The sequence below is a fragment of the Mustela lutreola genome, chromosome 1 (assembly GCF_030435805.1).
Source record: "Mustela lutreola isolate mMusLut2 chromosome 1, mMusLut2.pri, whole genome shotgun sequence".
NCBI classification, from domain to species: Eukaryota; Metazoa; Chordata; class Mammalia; order Carnivora; family Mustelidae; genus Mustela; species Mustela lutreola.
In genome coordinates, this window is record NC_081290.1 from 98,470,577 (window position 1) to 98,482,805 (window position 12,229).

The following is a 12,229-nucleotide window of genomic DNA, read 5'->3' on the forward strand; positions in this document are numbered from 1 at the left end:
GGCATTTAAGAAACAAAACAGATAAACATAGGGTAAGGGAAGGAAAAATAAAATAAGATAAAAACAGAAAGGGAGGCAAACCATAAGATACTCTGAACTGTAGGGAACAAATAAGATTGATGGAAGGGAGGTGGGTGGGGGGATGGGTAATTGGATGATGGGTATTATGGAGGGCACTTGATGTAATAAGAACTGGCCATTATATGCAAGAGATGAATCACTAAATTCTAACCCTGAAACTAATAATATGTTATATGTTAACTGACTTAAATTTAAGTAAAATCTAAAAAAATTCATTTCTCAGATTGTCCATGTCAAAAGGACCAAATAAATTATGCTACACCTGAAGTTTTGCCAAGTAAAACCAGTGCACTTAATGACATTATTTTATAGATAGAGAATCTAAGAAGCACGCTAAAGCCCAAGAGTAGAGATGGTATTCCCGGCTCAGTTCTGAAAGTGCAATTTAATAAAGTCAACCTATGATGCTTTATATGGTATACAATAGTCTAGAGGGGTTAATGCGTCATCTAACACTTAAATATTATAAACAGAGCTTGAACAGAGGAAAATACTACCAGAAAAGAAATAAAGGTTTGATTACTGTCAGAGCTGAATATAATACATTCACCCTTCAGTAAATGAAATAAAAACCAACAAGGAAGACCTAAATCTCAAAGAAATACAATGCAATGCAAACTTCAACTTCACACATTCCATCATCAAGGCAGAATATTTTATCTGTAGAGAGCATCAGAGAAAAATCCTTCAGCTCAGATAAGGCTCTAGATGAACACTCAATTGGAACAAAATAAATTATAACTATTCCACCATTAAAGCCTCTAACTTACTTAGGACTTAACCCTTTCTGTCATCTATCACTATGAAACCGTTTTTCTCTATTACCTTGCTCAGATCACTTGTCTTTCTATTACTGATAATTACTCAAAGGTGTCCTTTTTCTGCCCTTTTATTTCTAGTAAGTCAGCTATAATTACCAAGCAGTTTCCTGTCTGCAACATTGCTGTATCACTAAAAGCAATAGACCTTTATCAGGTTATATAGTTAATCTTAGCCATAATGACAGAACTTGTAATATTCTAAAATCAAATCTATTTTACAGCTCATTTTACATCTTCAGGGTTAGTTGTAACAGTGATAGCACCTGTGTGATGAGATTAATAATATATCTTTTACTAAATATGTGAAACATTTGTTCAGCTAAGTTTTGCTGCTGATTTTAATATTATTCACCACTTCAATCAATGACTCAAATATAAATAACAAGAAGTGCTATTCATATTTGAATTATGTCTACTCTGAAGTGCAGAATATGTACAGGTACACATTCACAACATAAAGGCTTTAGTTTTAATTTATTTCACATTAATCTGCCCAAAGAAATCTTCATATTGATTTCTTGATATTTAATGACTAAGAGCCTTAGTTTTTTGTCTTTGTTTTTGTTTTTGTTTTTTTCCCTTTCCCTTTACTGGCCATTCAGTAAAAGGAAAAAAGTTAGCAGAAACACTATCCCAAAGGAAAAGTAAAAATTAAGGACAGATGAAGAGCAAACATTATCTTTATTTATAGTTTTTTTTTCTTTTCTTTTCTTTTAAAGTTATTTTTATTTGTTTATTTGATAGACAGAGATCACAAGTAGGCAGAGAGGCAGGCTCCCTTTCTCTAAGCAGAGAGCCGGATGTGGGGCTCGATCCCTGGACTCGATCCCAGGACCCTGGGATCATGACCTGAGCCAAAGGCAGAGGCTTTAATCCACTGAGCTACTCAGGCACTCCTAATGTAGTTTTCTCTATAAGACATTTGAAACCTTATAAAGTGTACAATGGCAAATGTTATTATAATGTGCATATGCAACTTCAAGTACATAAGTTAAATGTAAGTAATTGGTTTATTTTCTTTGCCATAAAATTCAGGTTGAATCTTTTTTGTTCTTATACACACCTCAATGTTAGGTATAAACCATGTTTCTCTCACTGTCTAGATACAGAATTTGATATGAAATAAATAGTTTTCAATGATTTTGATATATCCCAATTCAACTTATGGTTCTTTGTATATATTTTGATTTTTACCTTAGCACTGGTATCTGAAAAAAGGAGCACAAGTTAAATATAACAGATGAGTGTTTGGGTTTTTTCTGGACCTCAATGTATTAATATTAAGTAGTTCATGAATAAGCCATGTGACCACAAATAAGTAGTTTATCAAATTTAGGTATTTAATTTTCTTCTATTTATTGGTTATAACAACACCTTCTAAATCAATGTACTATGAAAATAAAATGATCAAACAATACTAAAGGGCTTTACCAAGGGAAAAGCTTTCAAATATGAGGTAATATTGACTCAAGTTCCTCTCCTTCCTGAGTCCCACCATACACCCATCTAACCAACTTTGCTTATGATAGCATCTGCTTGGGGAGAAGAAATCTAGCCTCTGTCTGCTTTCCTTGCTACTAATTTATCGGGAAGGTCTTTTCTTTTCCTCACAATTTAAATTCCTTCTAGACCCATATTGACTCCCACTGCATTCAGATCGACCTTAATTTTTCCTATCTGCATTGATCTCTTTTATTACATATCTATTTATGTCTGGTGAAATTAAAGGTGTTTGCTTTTTCTGAGAAGATTAATGTTTTTTACTCAAATTACAGTGACAGAGATTGGTTACAGGGCTCCATGTTTACTTTATTCTATTCTTAATTCAAATATTGATTAAACATCAATCACATGCCAGGTTCTGTTCTTATATGCTTCAGAAGGGCAAATAAAAATCCCTGCCCTCATAACGTGCACATTCTGGTCAATGAAAACAACAATGAAACAAATTATCAGTGATATAGGAATTATGTCAGAGGAAGTAAGTGTGGAGAAAAATTAAGGCGGATCTCATATTAGAGAGGATGATGTAACAATGCTTACTAATACTCATCGAAGCAGAGACTATTGATTTTCTAGTTCCCATTCATCTCTTTCGTCATAGTTGGATATATGACTATCCATAGAAAGTTTACAATTTCCAATCTCCCTTCCAGTTAAGTGCAGCTTTGTGGTTGAATTTTGGTCAGTGAAATAGTAGTTAAGTATTGGTGTCAGCTTCTGAAATCCCTTTTCATATGTCATTAAGTGTATGTCCTTTACTCTTTTTTTTCATCACCTTCTACACATGGCTTCCTGATAAGGATGGCTAAAACTCTAGCCATTGTCTTGGACCAGGATGACAACAATCATATTCTACTATAATAGAACAATGAATTCGAATGATTCTGGGTTTTTAAAAAACGTGGTGGAACAGAGTCTCAACACCTTTATACTGTTAAGTCTGTAATTTTATGTGAGAGAGAAATAGATTTTGATCTTGTTTAAGCCATTGTCCCTATGACATGCAGATGGATCTAGTCCTAATTGTTAGATCTACCTTAAGGTGGGATTCTTCTACTCACTGATAAATTTTGAGGCTTGACCTGTTAACGAAGCAGGAAGAGGGATTGTCTGCATTCCGCTGGATTTCTTTGAGCACAACTTGGGGAGTCGACAAGGGGAAATTTGTTCATATTCTTTTTACTGTTCCACTCAAAGCAGAAATCCATCGATAGTTAATCACCATTTCTTTCACCTAGAGACACTTTGGTAACAAAGTTCATTCTATTATTTTTTAAGGAAGTGTAAAAAGCCAGCAAATATGATTCCTAATCAAAGAAAAACATTTAATTTTTAAAATTTAAAAAAAAATTTTAAAGTGATTTACATATTATGCATTTTTTCCACCTCACTGAATTTATGAACACTAGTTTATTTGTATGCCCTTTTAAAATGCAATGGACCAAGACACCTGTGTGGCTCAGTCAGTTAAGTTGCTGCCTTTAGCTTAGGTCATGATCTCAGGGTCCTGGGACCAAGCCCCACATGGGGCTCCCTGCTTCTTTTGTTCCTCCCCGCTTGTGCTCTCTTGCTATTTCTCTCTCTATCAAATAAATAAGCAAAATCTTTAAAATAAAATAAAATAAAATGGACGAAGTAGCAGTCTATGAATTTGACCTGATTCCCATTCCATGAGGAAAATATTTATACATATAAATTTTCCAAGTGTGTCCCGCCTTGGACAACACAAAGACCTTTTTGAAAGAACAAAAATAACTCTGTGTTACATTATTTTATTTAAGTATATGCAAAAACATAAAACAAGGTAAAACCTCCTGTACAACCAAAGAAACAAGATGTGGTATGTACAGGGGAACAAAGATAAGGATGACTGCGCATTTCTCCTTAGTAACAGTGCACACTAAAAGCCATGGAGTGCACTCACGTCAGCAGCACATATACTAAAATTGGAGCAATACAGAGAAGATTAAAATGTCCCCTGCGAGAGAGTGACACACAAATTCATGAAGTGTTCCATATTTTTAAAAAATAAATAAAAGTCACGGAGCAATATTTTTAATGAAAGAAAATAATAAAATTATCAACCTATATTTTTTTACACAGTGAAAATAATTTTTTAAAAAAACAAAATAAAGATTTATTCAAACATACAAATGATGGTGTATTTATCACCGGCAGAAATAATGCTTTACAAAATTAAAGGAGTCATTCAGGCAAAAAGACAATGATGCCAGATGGACAACTGTATTTACACATAAAAAATAAAATCATAGGAAATGATAGCAACTTAGGAAACTGTCAAGAACTTTGTATTTATTATATCAAAATGTATCATAGATCTAAATGCAAAATTTAAGCTTAAATACCACACTAAGAACATGGTCCATAAAAGAACAAAGTGACAAATTTGGCTTCAAAATGAAGAATGTCCACTTTTTGAAAGATAACATAAAACAAACGAAAAGACAAGCTACAGACCAGGAGAAAATATTTACAAACTCTAATAAAGGCTTGTCTCCAGGATATAAAGATTCTCAAAAGTCAATACTAGGAAAACAAAAACCCAGTAAAAAAAAGTAGCAAAAGTTTTGAACAGAATCATCACCAAAGATACGGTATAAATCACAAGTAATTACATGATAGATTGACTACAAGATGGTCAATATCATTAGTCATTAGAGAAATACAAATTAAAACTGTAAGTGTCTAGCCCAATGCTGAGCTTAAAAATGAGTGTTTTTGGTAACTCAATCAATGGTACAATAAATATATCAAAAGTTAGAATCAAGTGTTTGCTAATCCTTATTCTGAATCATCCCAATATGTCTTCTATTATTCAAAGAGATACAAAACTGTCAACTCTGAAAGCTAAATTATTTTTTAACTTATTTAATGAATAAATGCCAAAATCCATTCTTAGAAGTAAGCATGGGAATGTTGAAAATTTTATAATAGAGAAGTCAGATAAAATAAATGTTTTCCCTCTGACAGCAAGCATCTTGTCTTGCATGGTTCAATGTGGAATGTTATACGTGTCCCAATTGTCATCTTCCCAAGGATATCTGTTAATATGGGTATAATAGCATCCCTCATCCAGTGAGTCTATTCCTATTTGTCTCTCATGGACACTGCTAACCTTTTCCCTGATAGATAATGTGGGAGGCAACAAATACCTTCAGTAAGTTTGACATTAAGAGCACCATCATATTTAACTGTTGCTTTTCTGAGTTGCTCTGAAGAAAAAGGTATCTCCACCACTCACTTAGTTTAATCAGACTTTTCTAAGACTTGAGAGAGAAAATGTCAGCTCCATGTAACTGCATCTGTAAGTCACCAAATAGCAGATTAAAAATTCTACTCTGCCCTTCTCTCTATCATTGACTGAAGATGACCTTGATCCATTCGATGGGCATTTAAGAAGAAAAGAAAAAAAAAGAAAAGAAGAATTAAGTGATATGAAAGCAAAAGTTAGAGTTAAAAATTAAAATGTATGCATTTTTTAAAAGATTTTATTTACTTGTCAGAGAGAGAAAGAGAAAGAGAGAGAGAGCACACAAGCAGGAGGCGCTATAGGCAGAGAGAGAAGCAGGCTCCCCGCTGAGCAAGGATTCCCAATGTGGGGCTTGATCCCAGGGTCCTGAGGCAAAGGCAGGTGCTTAACCAACTGAGTCAGCCAGGCACCCCTAAAATGTATGCATTTTTAACAAGAATATCATAATGCTATGTAAACAAAGATGTATTTTATAAAAGAAGAAATGTATTTAAAAGATATCTAACTGTTCAATCCTGAAAGGGGAGAGGAAAAAAACAAAAAGTTGAGAATGTGCTATTTCATAGGGAAGTTCTAAAACAAAGCATGATTTTCAGCTGTCAGGAGCAACCATAAAAATCAGCACCCAGCTGGGTGAATTCCTCCTCTCCTGGCAAGCTCAAGAAGTTACCTGAAGTGCCAAGACTTTGGCTAAAATCCTGGAGAGGACATTCTGCAATAAACAACTTGATACCACTTTATCTTGTCCTACAACACCCAAACTCTTCACGATAATTTGAAAATATGCTCCTTTGCTTTGTACACAGGCAAAGCTCCCACTAGTGTCTGCATAAGAACAGGATCAAGCATGCTGTGTCTAAGAGCAGGAGCCCTGGGTCACCGAGGCAGCTTTCTGTTTTCAATTGTCGTATTAGCTCTAATCTTTCAAGGCGGTCTGCAGAGTCCCTTTTCAAAATTTGGAACAATTTCATATTATCATATATAAAATATACATAACCTTAAGCTCAGTAATTTCTCTTTCAGAAATGTGCCTAATAGAAGCACTCGTATGTGAACACACAAAAGAATTAGGTACAAATCATTTATATGAGCAAATTTTGTACTGAATCATGTATACTGTGAATAAAGAACAACTAAATACATACTAATTGCACAGTCAAATAGATAAAGGCATATGCAGTAAGTAGTTTTAAGGTATGGAATAAAGTTCAAATACAGGTAGGAATAGCTCCGCAAAATACATTGTTACATGCAAAAAAATCAATTCAATAATGTTTATCTCTCTCTTTCTCTCTCTATTTCCATCAAGGTATTGAAAATGAATTTACATTCAAAAGCCCTTCCTGAAGCTGAGAATAATAGGATTGAAAAGGCAATCTGCATGTGACTTTGTAATTTAAATATGCAATAATGAGGAATTACTATACAGATAAAATACTTAAAAATTTACACTGTTATCTCACAACAAAAGTATAGATTAATTAGGACTAAGTCTTCTATTAAGTAAATAAAAACTTATTATTTTTTGGTCTATAAAGCAAGTTTTTCTCTTTTGCTTCTAGTTTGAAGAAGGGCTAAAAAAACACAAGTTGGTGTTTAGAAGACCAAGAAATTCTGATTATATAATAATTTAATATATGCTTTACAATAAGTGTATTTAAAATGTTCTCTACATCTGAGGGACACTTGGGTGGTTCAGTTGGTTAAGCATCTGCCTTCAGCTCAGGTCATGATCCCAGTGTCCTGGGATCGAGTTCCTCATTGGGTTGCTTGCTGTGCAGGGAGCCTGCTTCCTCCTCTGACGGCCGTTCCCATGCTTGTGCTCTCTCTCTGACAAAATAAACAAACAAACAAATAAATAAAACCTTTAAAAAAATTATCTCTACAACTGAAACTAAAGATGTACTATATGTTGGCTTAGTGAATTTAAATTTAAAAAATCTTTAAAAAAAAGAAAATATAAATAGTAAAATGATCAAAATTATATGGCATAGTTTTTGAGAAGCACAGTCAAATTGGAAAAGAAATCAATAAAGTTTCAAAAATCAAACTGAGTTTATTTTTAAAATTAACAGCTAATGCCTTGGTTAAGTCACATATTCAACATAGCTGAAGTTATGATTGGTAAAAGAGAAGATAGGTCTGAAGAACATACCCAGAGTATAGCACAAAGAGATGACTAGTTGGAAAATTTTAAGGAGTAATCGAATGCTAAAAAGAAAGAATGTTAAGTGCAAAATCTGTCTAATAGGAATACCAGAAAGAAAAACAGGAAATGTGAGAAAGAAAAGATTGAAAGTTGTAATAGGTGAGTTGATCAGTATTCAGATGAAGGTTCATGCCAAAAAAGGTAGATTTTAATACATGGCACATTAGAGTAAAATGGCAGAGCATCCCTCCATGCCTCTGCAAGGAGGAGATCTTACAAGCTGGTGAAGAGAATACAAAAAACTATGATGAGCCTGGAAGAACATTCCTACCTTCAAAATGCCGAGGGAAAATATTTGTCAAATTAGATTTTTGTATACCTAGTGAAATCATCACTTTTGAAAAAGAGAGAAATAAAGACAATGTCTGCGAAAGAAAATTAAGTTATATTTAAAAAAAAAAGATTTTATTTATTTATTTGACAGAGAGAGAGAGATCACAAATAAGCAGGCAGAGAGAGGGGGAAGCAGGCTCTCCACTGAGCAGAGAGCCCTATGCGGGCTCCATCCCAGGACCCTGAGACCATGACCTGAGCTGAAGGCAGAGGCTTTAACCCACTGAGCCACCCAGGTGACCCGAAAATTGAGTTGCCTGTAACAAAAAGAAATACTTTTGGAAGGCATGATTGGATCCAAATTGAGAACTATAATGCAAGAAACAAGGCAAAAAGTGAAATTAGTAACCAAAGAGTTAATTAGAACATAAATATATAACAAAAATTCTAAATTTGGGTAGCCTAAAAACTAGATGAAAGTTAAGTACTGGTCAACAGTAGCATAAAACACAGTAGATAATTAGAATTTAAGCATCCTGACATTCTTATAGTTTTCAGGAAGAAAGTAGCAATAGTATTAAATTTTAGACTTTTACTTTGTGTTAAAAATTAAACTAAAGAGGGACACCTGGGTGGCTCAGTCAGTTAAGCATCTACTTTCAGCTCAGATCATGATCCCAGAGTCCTGGGATCTGGCTCCTTGCTCAGCAGGGAGTCTCCTTTTTCCTCCCCCTGCTGTTCCCCCTGCTTGTGCTCTCTCTCTGATAAATAAATAAAATCTTTGAAAAAAATTTAACTGAAGATATCTATCTATCTATATCTAATCTATCTATCTATAGAGACCGACAGAGGGAGAGAAATACATATACATTTATATATACACACATACAAACCTGTTTTCTACCAACACCCATAAAGTCATAGTAGCCAAACTTGTTAGCTTGCAAGTAGGGGAAAATGTCAGACTCATCTCAGTTCTGACAACCACCTTAAGAGGAATAGAAAATGAATATAATTATATGATCTGAAAAAGCAGAAGAAAGCCTTAATAAATTTCAGCATTAATTCATGATTTGAATTTTTTTTACTAAACTAGGAATAGAAGTCTTTTAATTACTTTAACTAGTAGAGTCATAAATATTTATATTTCCTGATTTTCTGAAGTTATTCAGTAATTTGGGTTTTTTGAAGAATTTGGCCATTTTATTTAAATTATCAAATATACGTATAAAGCTTTTTAAAATATATTATTTTGTAGAAACTGTGTCTTTACTATTCTTAACCTTGGCTCTTTTCTTTTTCATTCTTTATCAATTTGGTAAAATATTAAAATTTCCCCTGGGATTGAAATAAGACAAAGATGCAAGCTAACATCACAACTATTCAACATTTTATTAAAGTCCCTTTTAATTTCAATTACTCTATTTATTTATTTATGGCACTAGATTTCTCAGTGCTTGCAACTATAAAACTGAAATTAGATAGATGATGATATGTTGATAAATAAAAGATAGAGAGAGGAAGAGAGGATAGGTAGGCAGATAGAGGATAGGTAGACAGCTATAAACAGATAGATAGAGGTTGACAGATATGACAGGTAGTGTTTTTTACTGAAGTTCTCTCTTTTGCCCTCAGCATATTCTCTCAGAAAAACTGCATTCTTTTACCACATTGAGGGATGGAAGGGGTGAGACCATTTCTACTCTACAAAATATCTGCACAAAATATCTAGTTCCTCGTTTCCTAAGGTGAACCCAGACACCGTTTCTAAAGCCACAGCTTAGCCTTAACAGACATGTGCATACAATACAGAAAGACAATTTAGGTTTTACTGTGTTTTAATCATGACTTGAATAAAGAAGACTCTGCCAGGTACCTAAATACTGATTGGTTTCTTCTACATATCTTAGCAATGTATCATCTTATGAGTCAGGGTAGATGGGAGGTATGTCTTTCTTTGCAGAGTGTGAAAGGAGTAACTAAAGAAAACCTAAGAAAGGAGAACCTTTACGAGGCTTCAATTTCAGGCTTGTTCTGCAACAGCATAATTAAAAAAATAAATAAATAAAGAATATGGAAGGGGAAGCTTTTTAAAAGTTGACTCCCTCAATACTACCTGTGCCCTTTTAGGACCTATCGGCCTTTCTGAACCTCCAGGAATATGAGTAACCTAGTTTAAATGCTGCAGAGTATCTGAACCCTGAAACTCTCAAACACAATTTCCAAGAAGGTCTCTGATCTTTTAACCTGATCCAGAAATGGACCCACCATCAACATATTGAGGTATTTAAAGCTCTACCTAGGGAAATTTAAAAATTAATGTGGACTCTAAATATTTAATATAACTTAGCATTTTTTACATTGTTTGCTCAATTTATCTTATGTTTTACTAAACCCCTAATGGTTTGTTGATTTTTATTTTTTGTAGGCATCATGCCTGATATGGGGTTTGAACTCATGACCCTTAGATCAAGAATCTCATGCTCTACTGACTGAGGTCAGCCCAGCACCCCTTCCTAGTTGTTTTTTTAAATAGATCCTCCTAGTCTGAAAGAGAAATAAATGAAAGAAATGGTTTCAAGTATTAACAGATAAAAGTGAAATTTTTTTCCTTTTTATTCTTCTAAACAGTGAGCTGGACATATTTGAAAGCCCGGAGGGAGTGGGGAAAAAAGATTTCTTAAGAGAAATGTTTGAAACAATTCTTACAGTCACAGAAAGTTACTAAGCTCTGTAATTAGGGCTGATTTAATGTAGTTTTAACAGACAGACTCTGTTCTAAAATGAGAACCCCATTATGCAAGTGTTTCTTTCCAGCAATTGTGGTTATTTATCTGAAACATTTATTTAAGAGGAACATGCCACCTTTTAAAATGATCAGTTAAGGCTCTTTACTGAGCATGTGGTTAAGTTTGTATACATTATTTAACATATCACAAAATGTGTATCTGAAAAGACTCTTTGCTACATGCACACATACACTCATACATAGTTTTCTTGACTATAAATATATTTCTTAATTGCTCTCTAAAGTCAATGCAATAACTTAAGTTCTGAGTCCTCATTTCCTCACCTTAGCAACACTTAAGCATTAACAGACTTGTTTTTTCTGATCTGAGAAGTATGAAACTTTGTTATTGTTTTCATTATCAGTTGATTTGGTTACAATTAAGGTTGAAATTTTTTTTTTTTATCCTGTTGTCCGCTTGATTCCTCCCGCCTGAGCTTCCTCTTCCTATCTTCATATTTTCTATGAGTTGTTCCACTATTCCTTAATAATTTGTAGAAATGCTGTGACTATTCGGAATGCAAATTCTTTATAATTTTTATAGGTGCAAATATCGCTTTCCAATCTACAGATTTTTCATTTTGTGTCACCTGTTCTTTTATGAAAGGTTTTACTTTTAAGGTGGCAAATTACCTTAATCTTCTCTTTACTTTGTGTCTTTTAAAAAATTCTTTATTTGAATTCAATTTAATTAACATGGACTGTATTATTAGTTTCAGAGTAGAATGTAGTATCAGTTGCATAAAATAAAGTAAACCTAGTGCTGATTATGTCAAATGCCCTCCTTAAAGCCCATCACTCAGTTACCCCATTCCCCACCTCTATCCCTTCCAGCACCCCTCAGTTTGCTTTCTGTAGTTCAGCATCTCTCGGGGTTTGCCTCCCTCTCTAGTTTCTTCTCATTTTTCCTTCCCTTCCCCTATATTCATCTGTTTTGTTTCTCAAATTCCACCTATGAATGAGATCATATGGTATTTGTCTCTCTCTGAATTATTTCTCTTAGCATAATGCCCTCTGATTCCATCCACATCATTGAGAATGGTAAGATTTCATTCTTTCTGATGACTGAGAAATATTCCATTGTATGTATATGGCGCCACTCTGTCTCCATTCATCTGTCAATGGACACCTGGGCTCCTAAGGTGGCAAATTACATTAATCTTATCTTTCATAATTTGCACATTTGTGTCTTTTTGAAAGAAGTTCTTTCCTACTCTGATGTCTTTATTATGTTTGGTTCTTCTAAATACTTCTTAATTTTGCTTTTGCTTTAGGTATTTTAT

The 12,229-nt window shown here is 33.8% G+C and overlaps 1 non-coding gene across 1 annotated transcript; it reads left to right on the plus strand.

Moving 5' to 3' along the window:
• The first annotated feature begins 4,319 nt into the window (after window positions 1–4,319).
• On the plus strand, window positions 4,320–4,428 carry LOC131822887 (U6 spliceosomal RNA). Its single transcript, XR_009350369.1, has one exon. It is a non-coding gene; the product is annotated as a U6 spliceosomal RNA (small nuclear RNA).
• The last annotated feature ends 7,801 nt before the right edge of the window (window positions 4,429–12,229 follow it).